We start from the raw sequence: 12162 nt of genomic DNA on the forward strand, positions 1-12162 counted from the left end.
TGCAGTGCCATTTTTTTTACATTATTTCTATAGAATTCTTTTTCTTGTGTGAACTTCACAGCATTTTTTTTTAGTATTAGAATCCCCACCACCACATCTCTTTCTTTCTCATCAAAGTTAGTTTGAACACAAATTAAATTGATCATTTCAGTTTGTCTTGTCTTAATTAAGAGCATCTCTCTAATAATGAAAGCAAATACTGGGTCTCAAGCGGTCTCACTTTCTCAGTGTTGCAAATTAATTATACTGAATAACATGCTGTCTTCCTTTTCTTCTTAATTTAATATAGCGAGTTTCTTTGCTTCTGGCTGTCATTGCTAATAAGTGCAGCCGAGGCGAGCATGCCCTGGGCTTTTCAAATCTTGTTTTTGAGTTAAATTTAGATGAAATTCTCAGTCTCAATTTGATCTTTGTGTCGCCACACACCCCAACAATGGCTTTTGCATTCCAGCAATTGTTAATTGAGTTTGCTGATATCGACCAACAGAGCAGAGAGGTGCTGTTTTCATGCTGCAGCCTAGGATGGCTCCCAATCAAACTCAAACCTGCATAGAGTCATAAATGGTGTTTCTATAACTTGCTGTTAGGCCATTCTCACATCAGACTAATTAACCAGGTGGTCAAAAATTTACACTGGATTTTACATTTCATGAAACTGCTATGATAGATAGGTGATAGATGATAGATATAGATAGATAGATAGATAGATGACAGATAGATAGCCCCCGAGATCTTTTTTGGTGGCCCTCAGCAACATTTGACACCCCTCCCTTGCAGCCCTTGTGCTGCCTTCTCACAGCTGTGTAAGCAAGCTGCTGGGCTTTGGGAAGGAGGCAGGAGGGCTCTGACAGGGTCCTAAGGTCATCCTTCCTCCTTCCCAAGGCCTAGTTGGCGCTTTCTCAGCTTTGGAAAGGAAGTAGGAAGGCTCTAGGACCCTGCCAGAGCCTTGCAGCCTTCCCAAAGCCCAGCACCTCACTTAACATCAAATTTTGGCCTTGCTCCACCCACACCCCCAGCGTGCAGGCAACAAGGCAGTGTGAGGACCATGGCTTCCTTGTCAAAGTTGTCTTGCGGCACACTTGGTATGAAAAGTTGGACCACCCTGGTATAGAGGGTTTCTTGGGGGGAGGGGGTTAGTCAGGGTGTTTTCCGAAACTGTGACTCAGTATAGATGAAGGTAGACTCTCTAAGAGGAAACCAAACCAATCAGTTCCAATAATAATGATGATGATGATGATGATACACCCATCTAAATGGGTTAAGATTATGGCCTTAGCTGGCCAGTTAAGTACGTACTTCCATTTACATTAAAGACATGATGCCATAGGCGGAGGGGAATCCCCTAACCTAGTTCAAAGCAACATCACCATGTAAGGTAAAAGAGCGATAGACAGAGTTTTGTGGGAGAGTTCTGGCAATTGCTAGCAGCTGGAGGGTTTCAGAGGTGGGGCACACACGATTAGAAGGGGGGAGCAGTCCAGCTTGAGCACGGTTAGTGGAGCGAAAGAGGGAAGGAAAGAGCGAAAGAGGGAAGGCTATTGAAAGGTGCATCCTCCCCCCCAAATGCCATGTTTTAAATTGCAGTAACTTTCATTGCTGCTACTCAGCAACAGACCTAATTTTAAGCCAAGGCTGCCATCACATCCAGTTCAGCTTTCCTCAGATTTCTCAAATGTATAAAATCTGTCACTCCTTGTTTTAATGACATATGAACAAACAGAAAGTACTCCAGACCATCTTGCACATTGGCCGTGTTAACTTTCCCCCACAATGACCTGCAAGGCAGCTTGTCATTTCATGGAAGCGCTCTCCCTGTTACACTTACTTAGCTTAGTATTTTTTCCTTGGAACAACAACACAAAACCCACAGAACTTCCCATTACCTCTGAAACTTTGTGTATTGTAGCACTTCTGAGCTAGTTGAGATAATGAGCAAAGGGAATTGCAACTTTAAGGACTATTTACTTAAACACTACTGGAAATTGAGCTGCAGAAACTATCGGCTTAGCTTCGGAAGCAGCAATTGCTGCTGTTTCAGTTGCTTTGTACAGCTGTTAACATTTAGCACCAGCCTGTTCTAATGAGCACAATTCAGAATTGGAAGAGACCCTAGGGTTCATCTAGTCTAACCCCGTGCCATGCGGCGATTCTGCCCACAGCCGTCCCTGGGTGGGCTTGAACCACTAACCTTCCGGCTAACGCACTGACCCACTGTGTCACAGGATGGCTCTGGAAGCAACTTCGGGGTTCAGGTCCAATTGCATGCCTCAGGCCTTTCTAACCGGCCCCTGAGTCTCTCCCTGGGGCACCCCCTTCCCCATGCCACATCCCTCCCCATCAGGACCCCGTGCCTTCTCATGCCTGACTGGCATGTGCCCCTGAACTGGGAGGGAGGGAGTGTAGAGCCCTCAGACTTTTGCATGGCTGGAATGCACCTACTCTAATACTCTAAGAGTCACATTCACTGCTGTTACCTCTTATTGGCATCAAACCTGCTCCCTGAACTACTTTTCTCAGTGAAGGTGCCAGGGGCTGAACATTAAGTCTTCCACATGTGCTGTTTCTACTCTACCACCAAGTTATACACCCATCTGAATAACAGATCAATTCCCTTGATAGCAACGTCAACACTTTGCTTAAAAATTGTTTTTCCTATGAGCCAAGATTCCAATACGGAGAAGGTGAATTGAACATCATTGGTACTTTCTCTCAAGAGCTCTAGGTTTATCTAGTATAGCTAAGAGATAACCTGAATAACAGATAACCTGCTGGCAGTCCTATTGTGCAGCAAGAGCCAATAACAAGTCAGTTGCTAGACCCATAGTGGCAGCGGCAAAACAGCCTGTCTGCAATTTGTTCACAGACCAGTTCCGGATTCTGATCAATTTGCAAAATCTCCTTTCTGTGCTGATCTTGCCATTGCCTGACCCAAGCAATATCTTCTCTGCCATTTACATCTGAGCAATGTCATTTATACTAATATGCTTCATTCTGATTCAACCGAGTTCCAATTCAGTAACTTACCTAGCTGCAGAGAAATGAAATACATTTGTGCACAGAACCATTATCTAAGGACCATCAGGCAGAAGCTACATGCCTTTCCAGGTACTCATCTGTGGAGCCCACTCAAAATCAGTTGCTGGCCTGAGGCCTAGCCGGAGCTCATCTGAGGGCAGCACAGTGGGATCAAGTAGCTTTGTCAAGCAGAGCAACCAAATCTCATTTTCTACTCTAATGGAATGGAACTAGAGCAGAATTATACATTTAAATATCCTTGTTAGTACTTAGGCTAACTGAGCCATGGCCAGTCTTAAAGCGCTCTGCCTCACTGTCACTTCCTGCCTATGTAGGAGGCCATAAAACATCTGAAACACTTGTACTAGCACATGCTTTATGACAGCTCTGCTCGCTGCCTGGCTTATTGCTTGCAGAGGCTCATTGATTCGCCATGCTGGAATGATTGCTTTTAAAACAAATACCTATTCACCTGACAAGGAAATATTAAACCGGCTTTGATAAGCGAGCTCCGTAATGCCTAGTCCCATTGAAAGCAGCAGATTTGCTATAGATTTTAACAAGAATTCAGATTTAACCCTGAACAGCTTAATTGTATGATTCATATAATTTCGCTTAAGCATCTTATTTTCAACTGTAAGGATAATGACACCGAGAAACATTCACTGTGGGAATTAGTGCTTCCTCTCAATGAGGGTGCGTGGCATTTAAGAGCGTTCAAGTGTCTCAGGCCTGTTGGCAGAATATTAAAAGCCTTTAATGTGTTATAAATCAGAACTAAGGACTAATAAAAAATATAAAGGTAGTCTCTTTACACTGTAGTGGAATTATTAATAAAGGTATCCTCCAACAATATAGTGGAATTACTGGTGATGAACATGACCTGAAGTAGACTCAGAGGGTATTTCCACACTGTCGCTGTTTGAGTGGGATTCAGTCGCATACGAGCAAATTCAGGCAAGTAAAGCCAAATGCACAACAAACCTGCATCCCCAAAAGATTTAACCTTTTGCTAGGATGAAAAGTGAGGGGGAAATGCACTGAAAAGCATGTGGTAACATTTGCTTTGATACAAGGGCACCTAGCATCTCCACAAACAAATTAGAGTGGATGCTCATTAACAGCCAACATCATCTAATCTTGCTGCAAACAAACCAGGACAAATGCTCAAAGCACAGTCGTACCTTGGAAGTCAAACAGCTTAGTTCCCGAACGTTTTGGCTCCCGAATGTCGCAAACCTAGTAGTGACTGTTCTGGTTTGCAAACTGTTTTTGGAAGTCGAACGTCCAACGGGGCTTCCGCAGTTTCCGATTGGCTGCAGGAGCTTCCTGAAGCCCATCAGAAGTTGCGCTTTGGTTTCCGAATGTTTTGGAAGTCAAACGGTCTCCCAAAACAGATTCCGTTCGACTTCCAAGGTACAACTGTATATTAACTTTACTTGGTCCACTTCCTGTAATGTTCCCCAAAATTTACAGAGGCTCAGCTTTTATTGTAATACTAAGCCAGCATGAGAGGTGAGCCAGAAAACTGCTGACCCATCACTCCCCAGACACGATCACATTCATAAAATTTTAAACTCAGCTTGTTTTTTATGTTGAAATCTTGGAAGCTAAGTTGGGGCAAGTACTCTCTTGTGAAAGAACCCCAGCGGAGATTTAACATCACAAAATATGCAGCAAAGAAAAGCATTGAAATATAGGTTGTGAAACCTTTGAAATGTGCCCTTCCAGTGAGCCACAAAGTGTCCCCTTTAAAAAGATCTCTCCAAGCTATCCCACTTCCCTAGCATAGCACACATTAAGAAAGTAACAAAATTGTTTACTTACATAACTCTTCAAAGGTCAGATTTCTGTGCTTTTTCCATGCAGTAGTCACAAAAGATGCCCAAACAATTAAAAATGTTGCTTAGTTACAAAACAAACTATTGGTACAGAAAAAAATGCTAGTTTCAGACTCCATTCAGGACTGAAACAAGAGAGGCTAGTTAAAGCCCTGTGCTGGTTGGAGCAATCAGCTCAGAGCTCCTTACATACTGAATTTCACATGGACAAAGGCTTGGTTACTACCCATTTCCTCTTGTGGTGAGAGGAAGTGACACAGACAGGACAGCTTTCTCTATGGATTTAACCCTTTCATGCACTAATTAGACTCAAGCATGCTAGGCTGATTACCCTACAGCTTATTCATGGGAGATACCAAACAATAAGAAGTCACTTAATAAAGAACAAGAGTAGTTTTACTAACCTAACAAACCTGACTTTCCTCTAACTCCCAGCCTTTTACCTATGGTCGCCCTCACACACCCTCTCTCACTCTTGTCTTTCTCAACTGATTCTCTGCACCTGTCACTCTCTGACTCCACACACCTGGCAGTCAATCATTCTCCTGTTACAACCACCTCCTGGTGCATACTCTTTGGGAGAAAACAGAACCACCAGCTCCCAAACAACAGAGATGGTCCCAAGTAATACCATAGGAACTAGTCAACAATACTGAAAGCTGTTGAGAAGTCTTTAAGAAAATAAGTAATGTTGCAAACCCACAACCTACCCACCCCCATCTTCTCCTGATGCAAGCAAGCTAGCCAGCAAATCCTAGGATGTTCCTGTTCTGGAACCCAGCTGGAAGTTATCTGGATTCAGATCCATAAAGTTAACTTAATCCAAGAGCATCTGAATGTTCCAGCTAACTGTCTGCCACTCAGATGTTGAAAGACTCAGACTACAGTTGGCAATATTATTACTTTGTTTGTTTTTCCACCTGTCATTTAAATACTTAAGACATTTTCCTGCCTGTGGCTGTTTACGTGCTTTTGGCTCAAGTGGTTTGTAATGTAAATGTAAAAAACCCACCTTGGCTGGGATATTTACTCACGTTTACTAAATGCTCCTTTTCTAAATGAACAACATGCAAACATTGACATAAATAGCACACACAAGGCTCAAAAGTGATTTAAACCTCACTTATGAAAATGCTCTTTTATGTAAAGAGAAAAGAAGCTGTAAAGCTATTATAACAACTGTGGCTCACACCTGATACAGAAAAGATAAATGAGCACTATTAAAGCCTTATTAGGCAACTAATTTGTGGAACAACTGGGAACGATTACAATGCAGTGACAAAATTAATGCTTAGTCTTTACAAAATGCTTTTCATCTTCAAAGCACTTCTTCCATACTAATTAATTCACTCCAAGTACCAACGTAGACACACAGAGAGACACCGTTTTAAGTCCAATAATTTCACTTAGGCTTATCTGGACAATTTTGCTTCGGCTATATTTGGCTTTCAACATTTTTGCTGACACTGATCCTGTTTGGAAAGGAAATGGAGTCTGAATCCTAAACACACTTTCCTGGGCCAAAATTCTATTGAACTCAATAAAGCTGACTTCAAGTACACACACGTAATATTGCCCTTTTGTCCACAAACTACATCCCCAAAGAGCTATTTGTGACATGATCCCATACACTGATCACTCTCAGTGGACTAGGAGGAAGCTTTCTAACCATTGTTGCAAAACAATGCATTTGATAACCAACAGGACTTAGCCAATCCATTTTTTGTTACTCTGGAGTAAAGCTCCATGTGCTTAGGAAGTATCCTGGCAATACTATGAGTTACTATTACTTTATTGAATTGTATTCATTGTTTTGCTGGGTAGGTGACAAGTTGTTTATTTATATTCTACTATGTTTGGTATTAACAGTGATTGCAATTTTTGTTGTTGTTTGTTAATGCCATTGTGATTCTTGTGAGCTGCTTTGATGATAAAGGCTGTAGACTAACAACATCTGAAGGGCAACACATTGCCTGCCCCTGCTCACTTCAGTACACTTCTGCCTATTGCTCTGTGACCTTAGCTGGAAAACAGCAACAAAATGGAGCATCTGCTAGTTTTACTGGTGACCACATTTATATCCACCATGCATTAGTGAATAGGCCTTTATGGCAGGGGTGGGTGACCCTCTAAATGTTGCTGGACGCTAAGTCCCATCAGTCAAACCAGCACGGCCTCTGGTCAGGGGTGGTGCGAGTTAACAATGCCATAATATTTGGAGGGCTACATGTCGCCCACCTGTGATTTAAAGAGTCAGAAGTTATTCTAGAGGCTAGTTTCCTCCATTCATTGGGAAAGATGCTACCTCAGCCTTATTCAAGGACTTTATTCATCGTTTCCCTTCCCCATCATTGTTGCCTGGATTCTTAGCTTGCCTAAATGACCATTTGTCACGTCCTCTGTAGATTTAATTTAAAAGAGCTGATAGAGGAAGTACTGTCCCTTCAAGGCAACTATGTAATTACTGGAAAGCACTCTAGAAACCCAGAAATGGTAAATATATTGAAGGTAATTCACAGTGAATAGACTTCAGCAACTACCATCCATTTTATTGCTGCATTTCTAAATTGCTTCATTGCAGTTCCCTTTCAGAGGCTCCATTGAAGCTCACTTGTATTGTTTTAAGAACATGTCTGACGTAATACCAGCTGACAGGGAAAAGTAATTATTTTATATAGTGTGTGTTACGGTTGTCACGATCTTTATTATGGGAATTGAAAATCTAGAGTAGCGGTGAACTGTTAAGAGGAGGAGGAAGAGTGGCTACTTTTCACTTTACCTGGAGAGTAAATTATATTTGGTATGTCAGCACATATTGCTGCATGTTTAAAATCAACTTTTCTCTAGCTCTGATGAACAGAAAGGCCTAGCTATGTGGAGCACATGCTAAGAATGCAGAAGGTCCCAGGTAGTAAGAGAGGTTAGACCCGTGCCTGAAATCTTAACGCCAGTCATGATAGACAAAACTGAGCAAGATGGACAAGTAGTCTGAAATAACAATAGATGGCAGCTTTCTTGGTTCCTAAATTTGTGTTCCTGTAATGACAGGTGAGATATATAGCGCATGGTGGAAATTTGGTTTTACCATGACTGTGTTGATTGTCCACTTTAGCCCTATTACAAATGGCTATCAGAAAGTATTAAGCACATATGGTTACAAAGATATGGCCGGTTTTGTGGTGGTGGTGCCATAGGTTGGATCCAACCCTCCTGTTGCAAAAGTGGAACAGACATTGGCGCATTCAATGGGACTTCCTCATCCTCTCCTTCTCCACTGTGCTCCCTTCAAAGTCTACTTTGGCAAGTTGGGGGAGCCTCCATAGTATAAAAGGTGTATAATTGATTGCCTTCATAAAGCAACATAACCACACTTTAGTAAGGGAAATATTATTTGTACAAACCATTCTAAAGAGACCACTGCATACCAGCACAGGACATTTTGAGAGGAATGCAATGGATAAACTGCCACCCTGACCCTAGCCTCCTTTGGGAGGGCAGGTGGGATATACATTCATTCAGTAAGTAAGTAAGTAAACCATGGAGAAATTTTCTGAGGCAATTTCTCCTATGATTCTTTGGGGTCTTTAAATATCTATAATGTCAATCTATATGCTTCTTGCTAGCTTCTACCTTACCCCCACTCCCCGATGACCTGAACCATGTCTCCCATCATCTCTAAAAGGTGGTTAGTTGTCCCAGTCCCAACCCAGATGCTCTCTAGCCTCCACCTGCTTCCCCCGCCAGAACATGCTACACAAGCATGAAAAAGTTTTTTATGATAGACATAATATCACCAGATGTATTTGCTTACAGTTTATAGACAGAACAGGGAAGGTTATAGAGCTTTATGTACCATCATGTTTTTCAATTAAATGTAATGTAGAGTGCTCAATGCCATGAATGGCTGGGCACTCAGCGCATGACTAGCTATGCATTGAAAGATAACTGCACATTTTGTTAATTGTAAAATGCATCTTCTTGCTAAAAAGTCAGTGGAAATTGCATTACTGCAATGGATTTGGTAAGGCAGGAAATTGGTGGATTCTAAATGTTTTGTAAGATACTTTTCATCTCCTAGTAATGGAGGTGGGTTTTCACTCAGATTCCATCAATATATGCCTTTCAGCAAGTAAAAACATCAGGTCTGGGCTAGCAGCTGCTTCTGTAGACCTAAGGAAATACTGTTGGTGTGAGAGAGGTTTGGAAGAGAGATTTCTACTATCCAGTAGCAGAGTTAAGCACAACGGTGATTGCTCCAGGCATATTAAAACTTGGTTAGATTTTACATTGGCCATCAGTCACCTTTAAACAAACATTCCCCACACAAAAATACTTGGGCTAGAATAAATCACAGATACTTAAAGTCATGTGGAAAAGAAAGTACACTCTCTATGAATTCTATGGTTTTACATACCAGGACATAACAACCATCTGTTCCTTAGCTGGTTTTAAAATTAGGTATATACAACCTCAGATGAACAACAACACATGACATATTACACACCATGTCATGATTTATTAACAGAAATAAAGCCAAAATGGAGAACCCACGTGTGAGAAATCTGCATGAGCATACACCCAGGTAGTGCAGACAGGATGAGGTACCCTTGTCTAGACCTCCATCTTCTAACACAGCTTGCCTTGGGCAGAGAGGGGGGCCTGGCTATGGATAGAGCTGTGTGCAGGCATGCTAGTCTACATGGCGTCCTGTCAGGGTAGGCAGAGTGAAGGAGGAAGGCAGAATTCTGCTCAGCCACGTTGGGTAGCGCAACTGTGAAGTGGCTCCTGGCCTTGATAAAAACACATGATGCATGCTGATTAGCCTCAAAAGGCTGCTCTGAATTTGGAGTGGGAGTGGAGGGTGACAGCCCATGTCAATTGAATCGCTTCTACCTAATCCCAAGCAGCTAATGCTCTTCAAGTGGCATGAAATCCAACCAAAGTACTTTTTCCAACAAGTCAAACTAATTGGCTGCCGGCAGAAACTTTTAATTAGCTACAGCTTCAACAAGAAGGTTTAACAAGCAGTATCTGATCTTTCACCCGCTGCAGTCAGCTCTCCACTACAATAGGGAATACATGCTGCCAAGATTCACAAAGTGGACTAATGATTTTCACCGAAAACTAAACATGCTCCCCATCGGTACATTTCTATTAGAAACCTGGCCATTTTGCTTATCGATGCATTGATGCTCCTCACCTCCTGCACAGCACCAGGGCCCATTTCTGGTACATAAAGCAGCCAAGGCTCACTTGAGTTTCCTTTCTTATCCAAACCAGACTCCAGAGAGTGAAAATGCAAAAAGGCCCACATAGATTTTCGTCACTCCTCCTCTAATAATGCCAGATCTGGACTCCTCAGACTTACTTTCCCTTTAAACAACTGATCAAAAACCATTCCAATTATACTTAGTTCCTTGACACTAATCTATCTCTTTATAAAGTACGTCTTTTGTGCATTATGGAAACTGTATTGTTCTGTTCAATTGTTGTATTAACAGGGTGAAACCTAAAAACTGAATGTATTTTTAAAAACCAACATGGATGCTGCTAGCTTCATGGAAGCTATTGCATCAGACCTATTGTTCCTTTTCCCCAATATCAACTGTGTATGGAATGGCTTTTTACAGTGCAAGTTGGCACCCAGAGACACTATTATTGTTATGACATTAGCAAAATACTCTGCCTGCTGTTACAAAGATATACATGCAAGGCAAAGCCCAGCTCAACAGCTTATGAAATCAGTCCCCTGAAAACCTTGTGCTGCCTAGAGCTTCTCCCTTTTCCATGATGGCAGACATATCTTAGGTTGCAGTGACAGACAGCAGAGTCAGACCAGAGTCTGGTGATGCAGTTCCACTGAAACTCCACCAGAGTGTGGGAAGCCCTCGCCCATTGGCTATGGAGTCAGCTAGCACTTTGCGGGGGAGAATAAAAGGAGCAGTTTCCGAGGGAGAGTTAGGGGACTCAGCTAGACTAGCAAAGAAAAAGTGATTTATATGTGTATGTGCAATAGAACATTGTGCTACCAGATGGCAATGTACAGTCCCATTTTTCTCTGTTTCTCCCGTTTAAATTTACACTTTAAACTGAAATACTTCAGTTTGACTGGAGTTGGGAGTTAGGGAGTGAGAAAAGGAGAACTGGTTCTGAGTGAAGTGAAACATACACACTATCAATAGCAAGAGGACAGAGCCTTGCAGCTTGGATAGGGAGACTGGGATGAGGGTCTGGGAAAGGTATACAGACAGGAGTGTCCTGGGAGGACTGAGTCTGAGCCGGGAGAAGTAGATCCTGTGGGAATTCAGGCTACCTGGGTTTCCGTATAGCCAGGAGGGGAGAGTTCTTCTAGGTACTGAAGATTCCCAAACCAGTGACAAGGGGTGAGGTGATCCCCTGGGTCTGTTACACCACAGGCGTGGGGTGGTTAAGAGAGTGGGTAACTGAAGAAAAGTGCCCCTTGCTCATGAACCAAAGTATTAAGCTGTGAAGGAAGCTGTACGGTGTTGAAAGTATTTAACTGTAATAATCCAAGTGACAGAAACCAAGCTGAGCATTTTACCATCTGTTTCGGAAACCTGAATATTTTACCACCTGATTTTTAGTAACTGAAGTTTAAGAGGAGCTGTGCATACAGTGTTTTGTTTAAGCCTGAGAAATCTTTAAGTTAAAGCAAACAAGTTAACTTCTACCTGAAGGAACACATTTTCTGACTTTAGTTCAATAAGCTTTTCTTGTGTTTGTTTGTTGAACTCCTGCCTGAGACTCTAAATCATTAAGTTTTCCCTCACACAAGTCCCCCACTAGACAATCTGTGGTAAATTGTAGAAGTTTGTGTAACTGGTGTACCCTGAGGTGGGTGGCTATATTTCATAGGGGGCAGTTAGCAGATCTGCCACCTTATTATTTGGTGGTATTAAGTGGTGGGTCTGTTACAGTTGCATTCACATCCTGTATTTAAAGCTCTATACCGCTTTTCAACAGTCATGACTTCTCCCAAAGAATTCTGGGAGCTGTAGAGTTCCCTGGGAAGTGTTTTGGTTGTTCAACCGCTCTTGAAATTGTAGCTCTATGAAGTCAGGGGTCTTTTAACAACTCTCACCACTTTTAACAAACTACAGCTCCCAGAATTCTTTGGCGGAAGTCCTGACTGGTATCAGAGTGTTTGAAATGTATGGTTTGAGTGTCGCCATAGTTCCACAGTGCACATTGCAGACTGACAGTCCATCCCCTGTTAATCTCTCTTTGTGGTCTAAAGTTGCAAATGCACAATCCCCGTGTGCCCACTGTGAGGTGGTACAAACCA

At 42.3% G+C, this 12162-nt stretch overlaps 1 long non-coding RNA gene across 2 annotated transcripts in view; it reads right to left on the reverse strand.

Annotated features, from left to right (window-relative positions):
- Positions 1 to 5475, reverse strand: part of LOC309338824 — an 82575-nt gene extending 77100 nt beyond the window's left edge. For both annotated transcript variants that reach the window (XR_014155070.1, XR_014155071.1), the window contains exon 1: positions 4843 to 5475. This is a non-coding gene — a long non-coding RNA (uncharacterized lncRNA). The remainder of the gene's footprint in view (positions 1 to 4842) is intronic.
- Positions 5476 to 12162: the final 6687 nt, after the last annotated feature.

The sequence above is a fragment of the Podarcis erhardii genome (assembly GCF_964252035.2).
Source record: "Podarcis erhardii genome assembly, chromosome: 3".
Taxonomy (NCBI): Eukaryota; Metazoa; Chordata; class Lepidosauria; order Squamata; family Lacertidae; genus Podarcis; species Podarcis erhardii.